The 16412-nt window shown below is 36.8% G+C and overlaps 1 protein-coding gene across 3 annotated transcripts in view; it reads right to left on the bottom strand.

Moving 5' to 3' along the window:
* Sec15 (exocyst complex component Sec15) overlaps nt 1-16412 on the bottom strand; it is a 499079-nt gene that overhangs the window by 37033 nt on the left and 445634 nt on the right. The window lies entirely within an intron of this gene.

Here is a 16412-nt window from a genome sequence, read left to right on the forward strand (position 1 = left end):
GATATGTATAATATTATGCATTAAGGGAAGGGCCACTATCCAGACCGGTTTAGACCTTTATTGAGGTCTCGTCAGTGCGAGCCAGGCCTAGAGGTGGAGATACCAAGGCAGAAGCAATGGAGAGGTCATCTTTACCTATAGGAGTTGCCAAAAGGTGTGCCACCTTATTATTAAATTACTCTGGATTTAGAGAAAGATGTTGAAAGTTTATTTTGCACTTGGTTAGACTATAATAAATTTAGTTTAATCCTTTATCCAAGTGTGAGCAAACAAAGTTTGCGCCTGAAAATATCTTCAGGATTGAGGAAAGGTAGTGCAACGCCAGGCAACTCGGAGCAAAGGTGGACCAAGCTATCAATCACTCCTATCTCAGTATCTCCCATAATGCAAAACACATCTCCTTGCGGAATATGTATAATGTTATGCATTAAGGGATGGCCACTACCCAGAGCAGTTTCAACCTTTATTGAGGTCTTGTCAGTGGGAGCCAGGCCTAGAGGTGGAGATACCAAGGCAGAAGCAATGGAGAGGTCATCTTTACCTATAGAAGTTGCCAAAACTCCTATAGGTAAATAGGAGTTTTGGCAACTCCTATTTATGTAATTAATAATGTATTATTAATTACATAAATTATTCAAAATTTCATAACAAGGTGGCACACCTTTTGACAACTCCTATAGGTAAAGATGACCTCTCCATTGCTTCTGCCTTGGTATCTCCACCTCTAGGCCTGGCTCACACTGACGAGACCTCAATAAAGGTTGAAACCGGTCTGGGTAGTGGACCTTCCCTTAATGCATAACATTATACATTGCAAGGAGATGTGTTTTGCATTAGGGGGAGATACTGAGAGGGGTGTGATGATAGCTTGGCCCACCTTTGCTCTCAGTTGCCTGGTGTTGCACTACCTTTCCTCAGTCCTGAAGATATTTTCAGGTGCAAACTTTGTTTGCTCACATTTGGATAAAGGATTAAACTAAATTTACTATAGTCTAACCAAGTGCAAAATAAACTTTCAAGTAAATAGGAATTTTTATGAAGAAATCAAAATCACTATCTTAACTGTCACATAGTGATAATGTATTCTCTGAATCAGATTGAAAGAAATGGAAAGACCATAAATTTTGTGAACAAATACAAAGCAATCTAAGACACAGTTTAGAACATGCGCGGAACAGGAGTAAGTGTTGTGTTGGAATGAAAACAACAAAAGTAGTCCTCAAGGGCTCACTGTAGTGAGTACAGGAGTAGTGAAACTGAAGTGCTTGATGCTGGACCATGAATTATTTCCTGTAACATATCTGTTATATTACCTACAGACTGGTTCCTACTCTTCTTTCTTTCTCTTCTTCTTATTCCTTTTCCCAATGTTATTAGAGTATTTGAAAAATTTTTGTCTCAACCTTTGTTGAACTGCCAGGACATATTCTTGAGTTGGAGTCATCAGTGATAGCAGCATTAAGCAGGATGATGCAGAGGATGGTAGCAGCAGAACTCAAGTCAACAGTAGCATTCTTAGACTCAATGAGAGGAAGTTACTGCCTTGGCATCAGGCAGCAACTGGCCATAAAACTAAAGCCATTAATTAAAACTCACAGTCATGAAAAGTGCAATGAAACAGATGAATGAAATGCTAGGGCATCCCCCCCCCCCCAAAAAAAAAAGCAACAGAAAGGTCAATCTGGTTCACTGACAGACTACAAGAATGTGGATAGCAACCTGAAATGTGGACATGATGACCATATGAAGCACTCAATTAGGCAAAGTTCTAAACTGAAGACACATCAACGTCTGTTACATTCAACAGATGAAATAGAAGGAGTCTAAATCAAGAAATATTAGAAATTCTACCACAGCAAAGTAGCAAGCTATAATGAAGCTATTGTGGTGATCAACACTGCACTTCAGGAGCATATCGTGATAGTTACCCAGATAAGTGATCATATAATTACTGTTCAATGAGCACTCAAGAAGGTTGACAGCTTCAAGTACTTGGACTCAGTCCTCACAAAGGATGGCACCATCAATGCAGACATGGAACAGTGCATGAAAGCTGGCTGGATGATGAAATTAGCAGGATGCCAATAAGAGTAAAGGAGAAGATATAAAATGGAAGTATGACCCACCATTATATATGGCATGGAATATTGGTCTCTTAAGAAACAAGAACAAAAGCTATATGCCACTGAGATGAAGATGCTGAGGTGGATCAGTGCTGGACAAAGTGCATCACATCTGTAGGAGCTTCAAAGTCAGATCTATTGCTGATAAAATAACTGGACATGTCATGAGATGTCCTGTAGATCACATGACACAGAAGGTAACAGAAATGTGTATAGTTAACCATTTAACACAGATGCTGCATATTAAAAAAACTTCCAAGCTGCCCAGTTGGAGACATTGATGGCACACGACTGAATATCCTAGTGATTATTGACTAGGAGAGCCAACCCCAAGTGAAATGGGATAATTGTGAGGGCAAAGTAGTAAGGATCCAGTGGTTTTAAGAGAACAAAGTGGATATAAATACAATGGCAGTCAAAAAAAGTTTTTGGAATTTTTCAATTTATATTCCTTTTTTAGTGTTAAGAAATGGTGCTGTATCTGTTCTGTATACCACTATTAATTATTATTAATTCACTTAATTCAATTAAAAGGTTTGATGCTTGACTGATTATATATATATATTTTTTTTAATGAAGAACTTCATGGACTTGTTTTTTAGTTCAAACTTCAGACTGCAACTGAAGCAATCTGAAACAATGATAATGATAAAGAGAAAGGCCTGAATGATGTAAAGATGAGCAACATATGCTACAGTGATTGTAGAATGGTGTCTGGCAAGTGGTAGAGAGAGAGAGTAAGGAGATCATATTTTATGGTGTGATTCTTGATTAGTGTATGAAGAAATTGTGTTTTTCTGGTATATGAAGATTAGAAATGTCAGTGATGCTGTTAAAATTCAAAGAGGGGGAAAGTGAAAGAGTTATTAAAAGAGGAAAAAAGAAGTCCATAAATCTCCTGCAGAGGTATAAGAGGAGTGAAATGAAAAGCAGGGTTGCTACAATTGGGCCAATGTGTGCAGGAACAGCACACTGTTTTTCAGTTGTATGGAGAGAATCTGGTGTGTGGAGAAAGCTTGTTCACTGACTGAAAATACAAAAGCAGGTGAGCAAAAGAGTGCAGGAATTCTAGAGTATGAGAACAATACAAAATGTAGATTCTCAGGTGTCGAATATGAATGAAACAGTCACTAACAGATGAAAGAATACTTGTGAGCCCAAAAGATATTGCAGTTCATGTATACTAATACTAGAAGTATTAGGAATAAGGGTGAGTCAGTTTTTTTTTTTTTTGGCACTGACTAGCTTGATGAAGAAAAATGTTATAGGCATTAGTGAGACAGTGATGGAGGAGCAGCATATTTATAGGGATTAGAATGCAAGGGTCCGTGCAGTTAGCCTAGTGGCTATGCTCTTTGCAACTATATGCCTGGGGAAGGAGTGTCCTAGGTTCGATTCCTGTCGACGACATGAGGAGCTTAAGGATCTTCCTCAGCCATAGCTAAGTTAGCCAGTCTTGGGTGTGACAGCAGGGTTTTCCCCCCAAGTCTATCTGGGGTTTTTCATCCGCAAGCAGGCAAACCGGCCCCGTGAACACACACGGATACAGTCATAAATATTGCCCTTAGGGTATGCAGCAGAGGAGTGGCGAACCAGCTTCATTAATACACCAGTAACCCCCTCATCAGGAGGGGAACTCAACCCATCCTAGATGGATGAGAAGGGATATTGCAGTTTCTCGGAGGATAGAGAGAACAAAACAGGGAAGGAATACTGCTGATTATTATTACGTAACACCTCCAGGGAGGGCACCTACTCTACAACTCTCTGCCAACTACACCAATGCCATCCAATGCCCACCACGAATCACAAACATCCATGCCCATGGCAGAATTTAAACCCACAACCTTAGGTGGATATGATTGTAACAAAATTGCAAACCACAAGAGCAATTCAACAGGAAGGTATAGTTGAGGACAGCATTACATCTCAGACTATCTGGTGTGTAAGATAAAACATAGCTGATTGCTGCTATACACTGAGTGCTAACCTAGGTACCAGTTTGCCTCCAATCATGTAATTTAGACCTGAGTAGTAAGTATGTGAATTCTGGATTTTAAGTTAAGAAAGTGCATGACAGAAAGCTTTCAAGTGACAGTTGGTTTGCATCAAAGGTCAGCATTAAGTCCATTCCTGCTTAATATTGTGATGGAGGTGGTGACAGAAGAGGTGAGAGAAGACGCACCTTGGACAATGTTGTATGCAGATGACAGCGTGCTGTGTGCAGAATCAAGGGAAGAAGTGGCAGTAAATTGAAAAGATGGAGGAGAGTACTGGAAGAGAGATACGAGGCTCAGCAAAAGTAAGAGAGAGTACATGTGTTGCAAAAGCGATGGAAGCCAAGAGGCAGATCTGGAGGAAGTAAATGTCATCAGGAAGGTTAGTGACTTTAGATAGGTTCAACAGTGAAAGCGGATGGAGAGGCTGAGAAGGAAGTTGGATGCAGGATGCAAGCTAGATGGAGGAACTGGAGAGATGACTGGAGTGCTATGTGATAAGAGGGTGCCGGTCAATCTAAAGGGAAAAAATCTACAGGACAGTGGTGAGACCAGCTATGACATATGCTATGGAAACTGTGAACCCTAAGGAAAAATAACATTAGCAAGATGGAGGTAGCAGAAATGAGAATGTTTAGGTGGATGTGTGGTGTGACCAGAAAGGATCATCTGAGAAATGATTATGTAAGGGGAAATGTGAAAGTTACAAACTTAGGAGCAGAGATACAGGAGAAGGTTGAGATGGTTTGGTCATGTGGGAAGAAAGGCCATGCAGATGAATATGCAGGGGAGGAGGAAGTGCAGGAAGCCAAAGAAGAGATGGAAGGAGAGGGGCCAGCATGGTAAAGCAAAATCAATGAGAAGAAATTAGCCAAACACACTCAAAAAATCCAAAATGAGGTCTTTCACTACATAGACAGTAAAAGGAAGAATGATTATGGAAGGATAACTTTAACAAATGACTGATGGTTGGTGAGGATTACAGAAGCAACAGAAATAGTTGGATTACTGAGTGATTGATCACTCTCTGAACTTTTTCATGCAGAGTGGAGGCAAAGATAATGCAGTGGCTGAAGTGAGAACAGAAGTAAATTAACTCGAGGTGTTTAGGATATTATGAAATATCAGTGTGAATATAACCATGGGATTGAATGGGATATCAGTCATCTGTTATATGAATGCGCAAAAGAAATGTGTCCCTAAATAGGAGCATCTTTCAACCAACAACAGGATCATGCTAAACTGCGAAGAACAACAATTAATAAATATGATGTAGAGATTAGATTTTCAGAATGATTTAAATAGACTGGAAGTTTAGGCTTTAGATAATGGTTGCTAGCTCTTTTTAAGGACAAACTGACTGAAGGGATGTAGTTTATAAAGTTAACATAAGTGGAAAAGAGGAAATGTAATAGAAACATACAAATTACTAAAACTGCTTTGTAGATTATATGTTGAAGATATTTTTCAATGTTACCACTAGAAGTTCTTCAAAGCATGCTTCAAATCAAAATGCTTCAGCTCATTCAGCAATCAAGCATTTTAGCCACACTCCAGTGTACTGAGTATTAAATATCCTCAATGCACTGAAGAGTGCATTGAGGATATTTTATCTTTCCAATCTTTCATATCTTGTGACATCCAGATAGTACTATCGGACATCACCCAGTGTTAAGGCTGACCTAGCATTAGTCTTCCTCTCTAACTCCTTCAAATACTCTGTTATGGAGTAAGATAATGGGAATTCTTGAAAACTGAACAAGTATATTCCTGGCATCTTCTTTCGTATGAGGGTGGTCTGAAAAGTCCTTGGCCTAACAATGAAAAAACGAATTTATAATTTCAAAATTATTTATATTTTTTAATATAATCTCCCTTAAGACTAATACATTTATTCCAGAGATGCTCCAGCATCATTATCCCATCCCTGTAATGGTTCTCAGTAAGATCTGCAAAATACCCCTCTACAGCTGCAATCACCTCTTGATTCGAAGAAAAACTCTGACCAGTGAGGAAGAGTTTTAATTTTGGGAAGAGATAGAAGTCATAACGAATAGGGTGGATGTTCTTACAATTCATAGTGCAGATCCCTTAATTTTCCCATTGCCAAAACACTTTTGTGAGCAGGTGCATTGTCCTGATGAAAGATGATTTTTTTTCTTCTGCAAACAGGGTCTTTTCTCAAGAATTTTTTTGTCTAGTCTGGTTAAAAAATCAGAATAATATTCCCCGGTTATTGTTTTACCCTTTTCACGATAATTAATAAACAAAATTCCTTTAGCATCCCAAAACACCGATGCCATGACCTTTCCTGCTGATGGAACTGACTTGGTCTTCTTTGGCGCTGAACAACAGGCTTCTGTCCACTGTTTTGACTGCTGTTTGGATTCTGGTGTGTAATGGTAAATCCAAGTCTTATCCATAGTATAAATTGATGCACAAAATCAATTTTATTCTTGTTAAAACACTCCAAGCATTGTTCAGAGATTTTCATGCGAGTGTGTTTTTGATCTGTATTGAGCAGGTGCAGCACCCATCTTGCTCAAAGATTTTTCATTTGCAATTCTTCATGCAAAATATATCCTACACATTCTTTTGAAATACCTATAGTCTCAGCAATTTCACGCACTTTGACTCGCCGGTCATCCAATACCATATTGTGAACTCGATCAATGATTTCTGGTGTTGTTACACTTTTTGGACATCTTTCATGTGAATCATCTTCAAGGCTGGTCCAGCCACGTTTAAACTCGGCAGTCCATTTTTCGTAATTGTCGAAAATGAAGGAGAAGTGCCTATAAACTTTTATGAACTTCGAATGAATTTCTTTTGGCATTAAACCTTCTTTTACAAAGAATTTTATAACTGCACGATACTCAATTTTATCCATTGCAAGGGATACAGACAACACTTTTGCTTCAGACAGCTGTATAAAACAAACTACTTGATAGAATGACTTGCAATTTCACATGGATGCTTATGACAAATGTACCAACTTAGAAAAAAAAAATCTTCCCGATAGTGCTACTATCTGTGGTTGAGGGTGAGAACTTTTCAGACCACCCTCGTACATCAGACAGGGTCTCAGTTAAGAAGGTAACAGTGATCATGGTTTATTAATCTGAGAAGTAGCAAACTACATGGAGTTTCCAATTAGAGCAAGTTACATGTCAAGTTACAAAAATATTATCTTTGGTTCCATGATATCAATTACTGAAACATTTCAGAAATGCATGGGAGGCTTTGAAAAGGCGCTTGAATGAGACAGTATCAGAATGTGTCCCTTTACACTTAATGTTAGGAAGAGTAAAGTTATGCTTATTGGTGATGAGATATCCCATGGCATATTATATTGGTTTGATTATGCTTGGAGTAACTGACAAGGTTAGAAATCTTGGAATTATGATGGATAGTAGGTCAGCAAGGGTTACATAGTAAAAATTGCAAATACAACTCAGAGGATAATTGCAATGTTGAAATGAACATATCAAGGCCTTCTTTAAAAAGGCCTTGATATGACCACATGTGGACAATTGTGTGCAGATTTTGTCTCCTAGCAGCTGCAGAAAGGCTGCAAAGTAGACAAAGATGATATCAGGACTATGGAATGTAGATTACAAAGTTAGATTGAGATTATGTGGACTGCAGACAGTGGTAGACAGGAAGAGGGGGTGATATGATAGAAGCCTAAAAACTTCTGAGAACTTTTTCCACTCACGACCCCTTTTCAACCTAGAAATTTTTACGTGACCCCAGGTATATAAAACAGGCATACAAATCAAACATTTACTGATAATAAATCATTGAGAAATTAATTTTAAAACAGCTCTTTGGTATACATATAATTTTACCATTTGCATAAAGAATTACAAACAATAGCCTCAAATCTGAATTAATTTTTGGTCTTTGCATATTCAGAAATCTTTTACTGTTGCCAAATTTTTCACGACCCCCATATTCGGTTACACAACTCCAAATGGGGGTCGTGATCCACAGTTTAAGAAGCTCAGTTATAGGATATGGGTTGATGAAATTTTTCATTATATGAAGGGTAGGAAGAGATAAGGGAAGTTAAGTTTTTAAGTTAAGTTAAGCCTTTTCTGTGGTGAAGAAAAGGGCGAGAGCTAGATTTTTCTCTTACAGACAACTGAGTGGAACAGTTTGCCTGTTGAAGTACAAGTGTGAATGAGTTTAAGAGTAGATATGACAGCCAGTGCAGATGAAGTAAGGCCCTCGATGAGTTCTTAAGTCCCTGGAAGTCTGATAATGATAAAATCCCATAACTTTTGTTTAGCTACTTTTACATATAAGTTAGCTTCCTATAATTTTTCTATATTGTGTAAAAGTCACAAGGTGACTTACTAACTAGGAAATTTGTATGTTATTTCTTATTTTCACAGAATGTTTCTTTAAATTCCAGTGTCCATCAGAGTTTTGATTTTTCTATCTCTGCTTTTTTGATTAGGGAGTAAATCTTTTCATTTCAGATTTTTCTACTCAGTTTCTATGGTTTGGTTCCTTTTTTTTCAAACTATACTTTCTCCCAGTGATATTTGCATCTAAGAATTGTTTAACTGATTATTTTCAAAACATTAGTACACATTTTTCTTTTCAATGGGATATTCATTTTCAGTCTATACAACAACATGTGATAGCGATTTTCTACTTAAAATTTACCATACATTTTTTTCATCTTCAACTAATCTGAATACATTACAATCAACAAAAGCACAATGCTTTCCTTGTTTTGTGCATTCCCACCCCATGTTCAGAAACCTGGGGTGGGTGGGAAACTTTTTCACATTATGATGGATCATGCTGTTAATAATAATAATAATTATTATTATGAGCTACTCCAAGGAGTCCCTAGACTTATCGAGAGAGGCCCTAAACATCATATGTCAAGAACTATCCAACATTTGCACAGTATCTATCATATTTCACTTTGAACTTATTCACAGCCATGGCACCCACAACAGACTCTACCAACCAATTCCACTCATTACCACTCTCCAAGCAAAAAATCTAGTTCTAACACCCTTGCTAACGACACTCTTGCTCAGTTTCCAAAGATAGCCCCTAGTTCTCCCACCACCTGTCCTGTTCTGAAAAATTTCATATATATTAAGCTTGTAAAAACCCTTCAGTTATTTGTGTCTCAATTATACATCCCTTTTTGACCTGTCAACCAATTTCTATAACCCACAAATCTTCAATCTGTTCTCATAAGATTCATTCCACAGACTTGCTGACATCTTGGTCACTTGCCTCTGTATCCTCTCTACCTCTTCCTTATTGCTTAGAAATCCATGTGACCAGATCTGCACACAGTATTCAAGGAAGATCTTATCGAGGTTCGATAAGAGGAATAATAACCTGCTTGTCTCTACTCGTCAAAATATTCTTCAGTAACAAAGTAATCTGGTGAGCTGCTTTAGCCACTTTTGCTATGTGCCCTCTAAACTTTAACTCCATATCCATTAACACTCCCAAATCTGTGGCCGTCAATTTCCGTCATTTTTTCTTTCCAAAATGCATAACCTTACATTTTGCCGCATTAAACTAACATCCATTCTCCTTTGCCCAGTCTGCCAAACTATCCAAATCATCCTGCAAAATTTTGACATCTGTATTGACTATTGCTCTACCCAACTTTGCATCATCTACAAACAACTAACAGTTCCTCTCAGATTCTTTCCTATATCGTTACTGTACAAATTAAACCATAGCAGTCCAAAAACAGAACCCTGTGGCATGCCATTAGTCACAGGCGTTCTTTTGGACTCTACTCCTGAATAAACTACTGTCTGATATCTCTCCATTAATCACCCTTCTATCCAACTCAACGGCCCTATATCCATCCCTATATGCTGCAGTTTACTGATTAGAATTCCATGTGGTATCCTATATTATAAAACGTGAGCAAGTTACTGATGCATGACCTACCCTTCACAAAACCATGTCCCCCCCCCCCCCCATCATGCAGTATCCTATTTCCATCTATCCATTCCTGTATTTTGCTCTTGACCAACTTCTCCAATACTTTATCAACAACTCCTGATATGCTGATTGGTCAGTAATTTCCTACATCAGCCTTGGAGCCTTCTTTATGAATTGAAACTATGTGATCCTATTTCCACCCACTCTCTCAGGACTAACCAATGGGAGTCTTAACTGAAAATTCCACACATTTAGCCACCTCCAAGGTCAAGACCATATGATCACTCTCGCCAAATGGTGGTAACATGGTCATATTCATCACAGACAAATTCTGAGATGCAACTATTAGATTGAGAACTCTCAAACCCTTAGTATATTCCATTGCATGTTGTCTCAGGTAATTATCCCTTAGTTACTGCATAAATTCTATTTCTTTTCTCCCATGTGTCCTGTCCTCCTTCCAAATCTATATTCCATAATAATTACCTGCCCTCTGCTCACTGAGTCTATTTGTTGATACATACTATCTCCATCTTTTCCATCCCCTGGTCTATAGCAGCAGCCAACTGTATATTTTGTTCATCTTGCCTCTATCTCACACCACATAGCCTCAAATGTACTATTTTCACTGGCTTGCAATTGAACTTCCACTCTCTTTGGTTGCAGTTCATTGGCTTCATCCAGTGGCGTACCTAGGGAGGGGCCGTGGGTGCGGTCTGCACATATTTCGGGGCGGCATTTTTTATATTTAGTTATAGTTGTAAAAAACAACTTGTTCACTTCATAAGTTTACTATTCGATTTCCACGAATTATGAATTACTATATAATTTCGAATATTTTTCCTCGTCGTCAAGTCAATGTAGGGTAGAAAATATTATCTCTAAAAATTTTGCTCGGATACAGACATCAATGGTGCCGACGTCGAGTAGAAGTTCTATGTACTACTTCGTGCTCGATGTTTATCGAATGCTTAGTATTACCGTTACCATAGAGATGGCGCGGCTAAGTCACGCTCACGAGGCTACGTCTCTGCCTCCACTTCGTCTCGCTGCGCGAACAGTATTTTGTTCTATGTTGGTGCTTGAAATGTACGCAGGCAACGATACTAGACGAAACACTGGCGGCCGCGTATGAATAATCTTGAAGGTCCGCGATATCCGATATATTTTCATAAGTTAAGCGGTCGACCTGTACGCACTCTTTACTGCATGATGGTTCAAATATTGTGTAACTTGCAAGTAGTAATTTATATTACTGTTTCAGTTTTCAGAAAATTGTTCTAAGGTAAGTTATTACAAATTAAATTTCTTTTGTTTTCTATTGCATTAAAGTAGCACAAATTATTTGTGTTTTATTGAAATTTCACGAAATTTATTTTTTTAATATATCCATAGGATGAAACGAATAAAAGAAAGCGGAGCGTCATTTAGAAAGAAAAAGAAGGCAAGGGAGGAAATACAGAATAAAAATACTGGAGCACTACTCAAATACATCTCCCATGAATCAACTTCTAGTTTTTTAATATTGTTGCCTCAAGTACTGGCAAAGAAGCCGCCCTCGAAGGCGAAAAAACTTATTCCAATGTTGTTGAAGAGGAAATACCTGGCTCACATACTGGCGAAGAAGTAGAAAGTTCATCAAGAGTCTGCTGCACAAATTATTCCGTCTATTTTTATGAAAGATGTTGGATTATGGCCCAACAAGATTGACGACAATACAAGAGTATTCCTGGTACGTCAAGGTCCATTTGCAATTCAAAATTTAAATGCAGATTTTAGTGAAGGAGTAAAACGTCCTGGTAATACAATTAAAGCCAAAGGTGAAACAAGAAAGCTTACTCGTGACTGGTTTTTTCAAATTTTGCCTAATGGTGAAAAGCTGTTAAGATCGTGGATGGTGTATTCACCATCGAAGAAAAGTATTTATTGTTTTTGCTGCAAACTGTTTGATGATCTTTGTCAATCAAGTTTTAACACGGAAAATGGTTTTAACAAATGGTGGAAACTTCATCCCAAAATAAGTCAACACGAGTTGAGCCCACTGCACATTCGATCATTTTCCAAATGGAAGGAATTAGAAATAAGACTTGGACATGGCGCAACTTTTGATAAACTACAACAACAGAATATTGATAAGGAAATTAAAAAATGGAAGGAAATTCTTACTAGAATACTTGATATAATTAGATTCATAGCAAAACAAAATTTGGCATTTCGAGGTCATCGTGAAAGTGTTCATCAGGAAGACATCAATTCAATGGAAATAGAGGAAATTTTCGAGAGCTTGTTGACTTGTTGGCTAAGTATGACCCAGTATTATGTGAACGTGTAATAAAAATTAAGATGGGTAATAAATATAGTATCTCTTATTTGTCGCCGAAGATTCAGAACGAATTCATAGAGCTATTGGGAGGCGCAGTGAGAAAAACAATTATGGATCAAATAAAGAAAGCTAAATACTTTTGTATGATATTTGACAGCGCACCAGATATTTCTCACAAAGATCAAACCAGTCAAATTATTAGATATGTAGTTATTGATGGTAGCGAAGTTAAAGTTGTAGAATCGTTTATTGACTTTGTAGAAACTAAAGGAAAAACTGCCAAGGAAATCACAAATACGATTTTAACAAAATTAGAAAATGACGGTTTAGATATAAAAAATTGCAGAGGACAGGCTTACGATAATGCTGCCGTCATGGCAGGAAAGCACACACACACGGTGTTCAAACTCGCATTAAGGAAATAAATCCAAATGCAGAATTTGTAGCATGTACAAATCATTCTTTAAACCTGGCATGTTTACACGCAGCTTCTACTGCTATTGATTCCATAACATTTTTTGTAACTATCGAACAGTTGTTTTCGTTGTTTTCTTCTTCCACTCATCGATGGGATGTTTTACTTTCTGTCACTGGTCAAGGTGTTAAACGCAGTGTAGAAACTCGCTGGAGCGATAGAGCAGAAGCGGTAACTATAGTAAAAAAACAATTTTTTTACATTTTAAGCGCTTTAGAAAAATTGACATCTGAAGAAGAAAATAGTAAAACGAGATCAGATGCTGTAATATTACTCAATTCAATGCAATCTTTTTCTTTTCTATGTTATCTCAATTTATGGGAACCCGTCCTTTCGGAAATTAATGACGCACAAAAATACCTGCAAATAAAAGGGTTAAATATCCGTCAATGCCATATAAAACTAAATTCTTTGCAAACCAATTTCATGGAACAAAGAGATGCACTAATACAAAATGCTGTTATAGCAGCCAAAACAATTTGTGAAAGTTGGAGATATCGACTGAGCGTCGAGTTAGAAGGAGAAAAAATATGAGTGGAGAAAATTCACAAGACGTGGGGCCTTAGAACAAGAAGTACGAAGAGAAATGTTTTTGTCTATGGGTAGAATTATAAAGGAAATAAAAGAATGCGTTGATCAGTTGCATGTCCTTGCAAGAAATATTCGTGTATAATACCATGTAACCTACTAAATGAAGAATTTGAACGTCAAATAAATGACTTTATTGACATTGATAAAGAACAGTTCCATATTGAAAGAAAAAGGATCCAGTATAGATTGGAAAATTCTGTACCCAACATTGTAATTTTGCTAAGAATTTTTTTAACAATTGCTATCAGTGTCGCTAGATGCGAAAGGAGCTTCTCCAAACTGAAGTTGATAAAAAATTATCTTCGTTCCACAATGAGTGATTTAAGACTACAAATTCTTGCAATATTGTCCATAGAACAAGAAATTACAAATAATATAAATTTTGAGGGCATTATACATGATTTTTCTACTATGAAAGTTAGAAGAGTAAATATGTTTACATACACATGTGTACAATTTGTTTGTTTATCCAAAAGAAATGAAATTATTTATTTATAAATATAAAATAAAAAATATTTAATGGTAATTTTTTTTTGTAAATTAGGTATATGTTTTGTCTCATAGGTGGGGAACCTGTGGCCTCTAAGTTTCTTGTGGCCTTTAAAAAAGTATCTTGTATTTTTATAAAAGTTGCCGGCCTCCTTTATTACTGCCTAATTTAAATATGGCATCCAATGGTAAAAAAGCCCCCACCTATGGTTTGTCTCAATTACAATTATTTATTTATGTTTATTAATTTATAAAAATCACCATTTGTTTGACTTAGAAAGGGCAGCAAATTGGAGACTGCCCCGGGCGGCAAAAGTTCTAGGTCCACCACTGGCTTCATCAATATACTCCTTCCCCCATTCTTCTCTCTCTCTATCCTTCCTGAACACATTATACCTTTCACATTCTATCCTACTAACTATATCATATTCTATAAGCTATGTCTCACTAATGCCAATAACCTTTGATAAGTATGAACTAACTAATGCATTCAAGCCACCTCCTAATGGTCAGCCAGGCCTGATTTTTCCCCCAGTTTATCTGGGGTTTTTCATCCCACAAGCAGGCAAACTGGCCCTGTGAACACACACACACAGATCTACAGCCATAAATAGTTACTCCCCCATGAGGGGGCTCAATTTGCCCCAATAGGGACGGGGGAGAAAAAGAGAGGAAACTCCATATGAATAAATAAATAAATCAGAAGAAATTATACAGCAAAATAAACATTTGGATTAGTTGTATCAGTGTGTTTAACAATTCTGGGGTCTGCACAGCAAGAGAGAGATAGCTAGCATATCAAAAATATCTATTAAAATTTTTATGATAATCCTACTGCTGAAAAGATAGCACGCTAAAATCTGTTAATACCAGAGGATTACATAAAAGTGCATATTTTTTTCAACTCTTGGTGCTCCAAAGATGGGATATAGGTGAAAAAAGAAACCTGTTCTAGAGACTGAACAGTTTTTTTTTCATGCCACTTTAAGTCATCAAAAAAGAAGGTAATCAAACAAAGCAATGAAAATCATGTACCACTTTTTAAGTGAAAAATGATTTACTGCTTTAGATGACAGATTAGAAACAAAAACTTTCACAAACATCAGCTCAGTAGTGGGATGTGAACTTACAGCTTGCTTTTAAGAAAGTTGAGAAAGTATCAGCCAGTCATGCATACTGGTAAAACAATCTCTTATTTAAAAAGATCTTGGTATTTGAACTTCTATCTTCAAGATAGTCTGCAAGTACTGAAGTAATGTTTATGAACTTAAATTCTTAAACATCATGTTGGAGGCTTAATGGATTGCATACAGCACTCAGAAAGGATTAAAACAGAATTTAATACTTCCTATATTTCGTCTCAGTCACTGAGACATCTTCAGGGATTACAAAAAAAAAACTAATGTAACATATAGACAAATACCACACAATACTAAGCCAACCATGTGGGTGACTCTAAAGGCCTATCTAGGTGGAGCGCCCTCTATGGGCAGTTGTAGGTGGCCTGGAATGTAAGGTGGGATCTCTGATGATTAGTGTTTCCCAAATCTTCGGAAGCTTAATGCAGCCATATTTATTTAGATTTGGTTGATTTCTATGAGCTGCTGTGGATTCTAAAAATAGTCTCTCTTTTTTGAATTTACTATGGTGGAGCATGGTGGCTTTTTTTCCAAGGATCCTGTGGGTTGTATCCAAGACATGGTCAGCCAGGCCTGACTGGCCATAGTTGTGGTTGCATGTGTATGATTTGTGTTCTTCTAGGCCAGGGGTCTCCAAACTACGGCCTGCGATATGATTTTATCCGGCCTGCCAATTGGACTAATTTTTCAATAAGAATCCACAAAAAAACATGGCATGTTGATAGATTTCAAATGCATTAATTAAAATTGTGTTCAAAATATATTCCTGAATAGCAAAGAGTAACTGTAATTGAAGTTACGGTCTTTCTGACTGTAAAAGATCGGTTAAAATGGACTAACGAAGAAAAAAAATTTTTAAGAATTCAAAACAAAATAAAAAAGTTACAATCCAAATAAACTTTTTTATCAACAAAAAAAATTTATGTCGCACAAAATAAAAACACTTAAAAAAGTCAGTAAAAACACTGTTAAAACGAACTAACGAGCAAAAAACGAAATAAAAACAAAATTTCCGATCTGTATTAATTGACAAAAAAACTCAAAGTTATACGAAATTAAAAAAAGTTACATGTAAATTATCAGTGTATATTCGGTTGAAAAACTAACGACTAGCAAAAATTTAAACAAATTGTTTCCCGAATGGAAAAAAATGAATTCGGCTATTTCCAAAAAAAAAGTATCAGTTTGAGCGTAGAAATTGTCATGATAAGATTTTTTTTGGTAATTTTTACAAAATTTTTTTTTGAAATAAATAAAAAAAATTTAATAATTATTTATAAATTTATTCTCTTTTATAGGGTTAACATGGATGGGAAAAAGAAAAGAAAAGTTGTT

Source organism: Typopeltis vanoorti, chromosome 4 (genome assembly GCF_054136105.1).
Source record: "Typopeltis vanoorti isolate ZY-2024b chromosome 4, IOZ_Tvanoo_1.0, whole genome shotgun sequence".
Taxonomy (NCBI): Eukaryota; Metazoa; Arthropoda; class Arachnida; order Uropygi; family Thelyphonidae; genus Typopeltis; species Typopeltis vanoorti.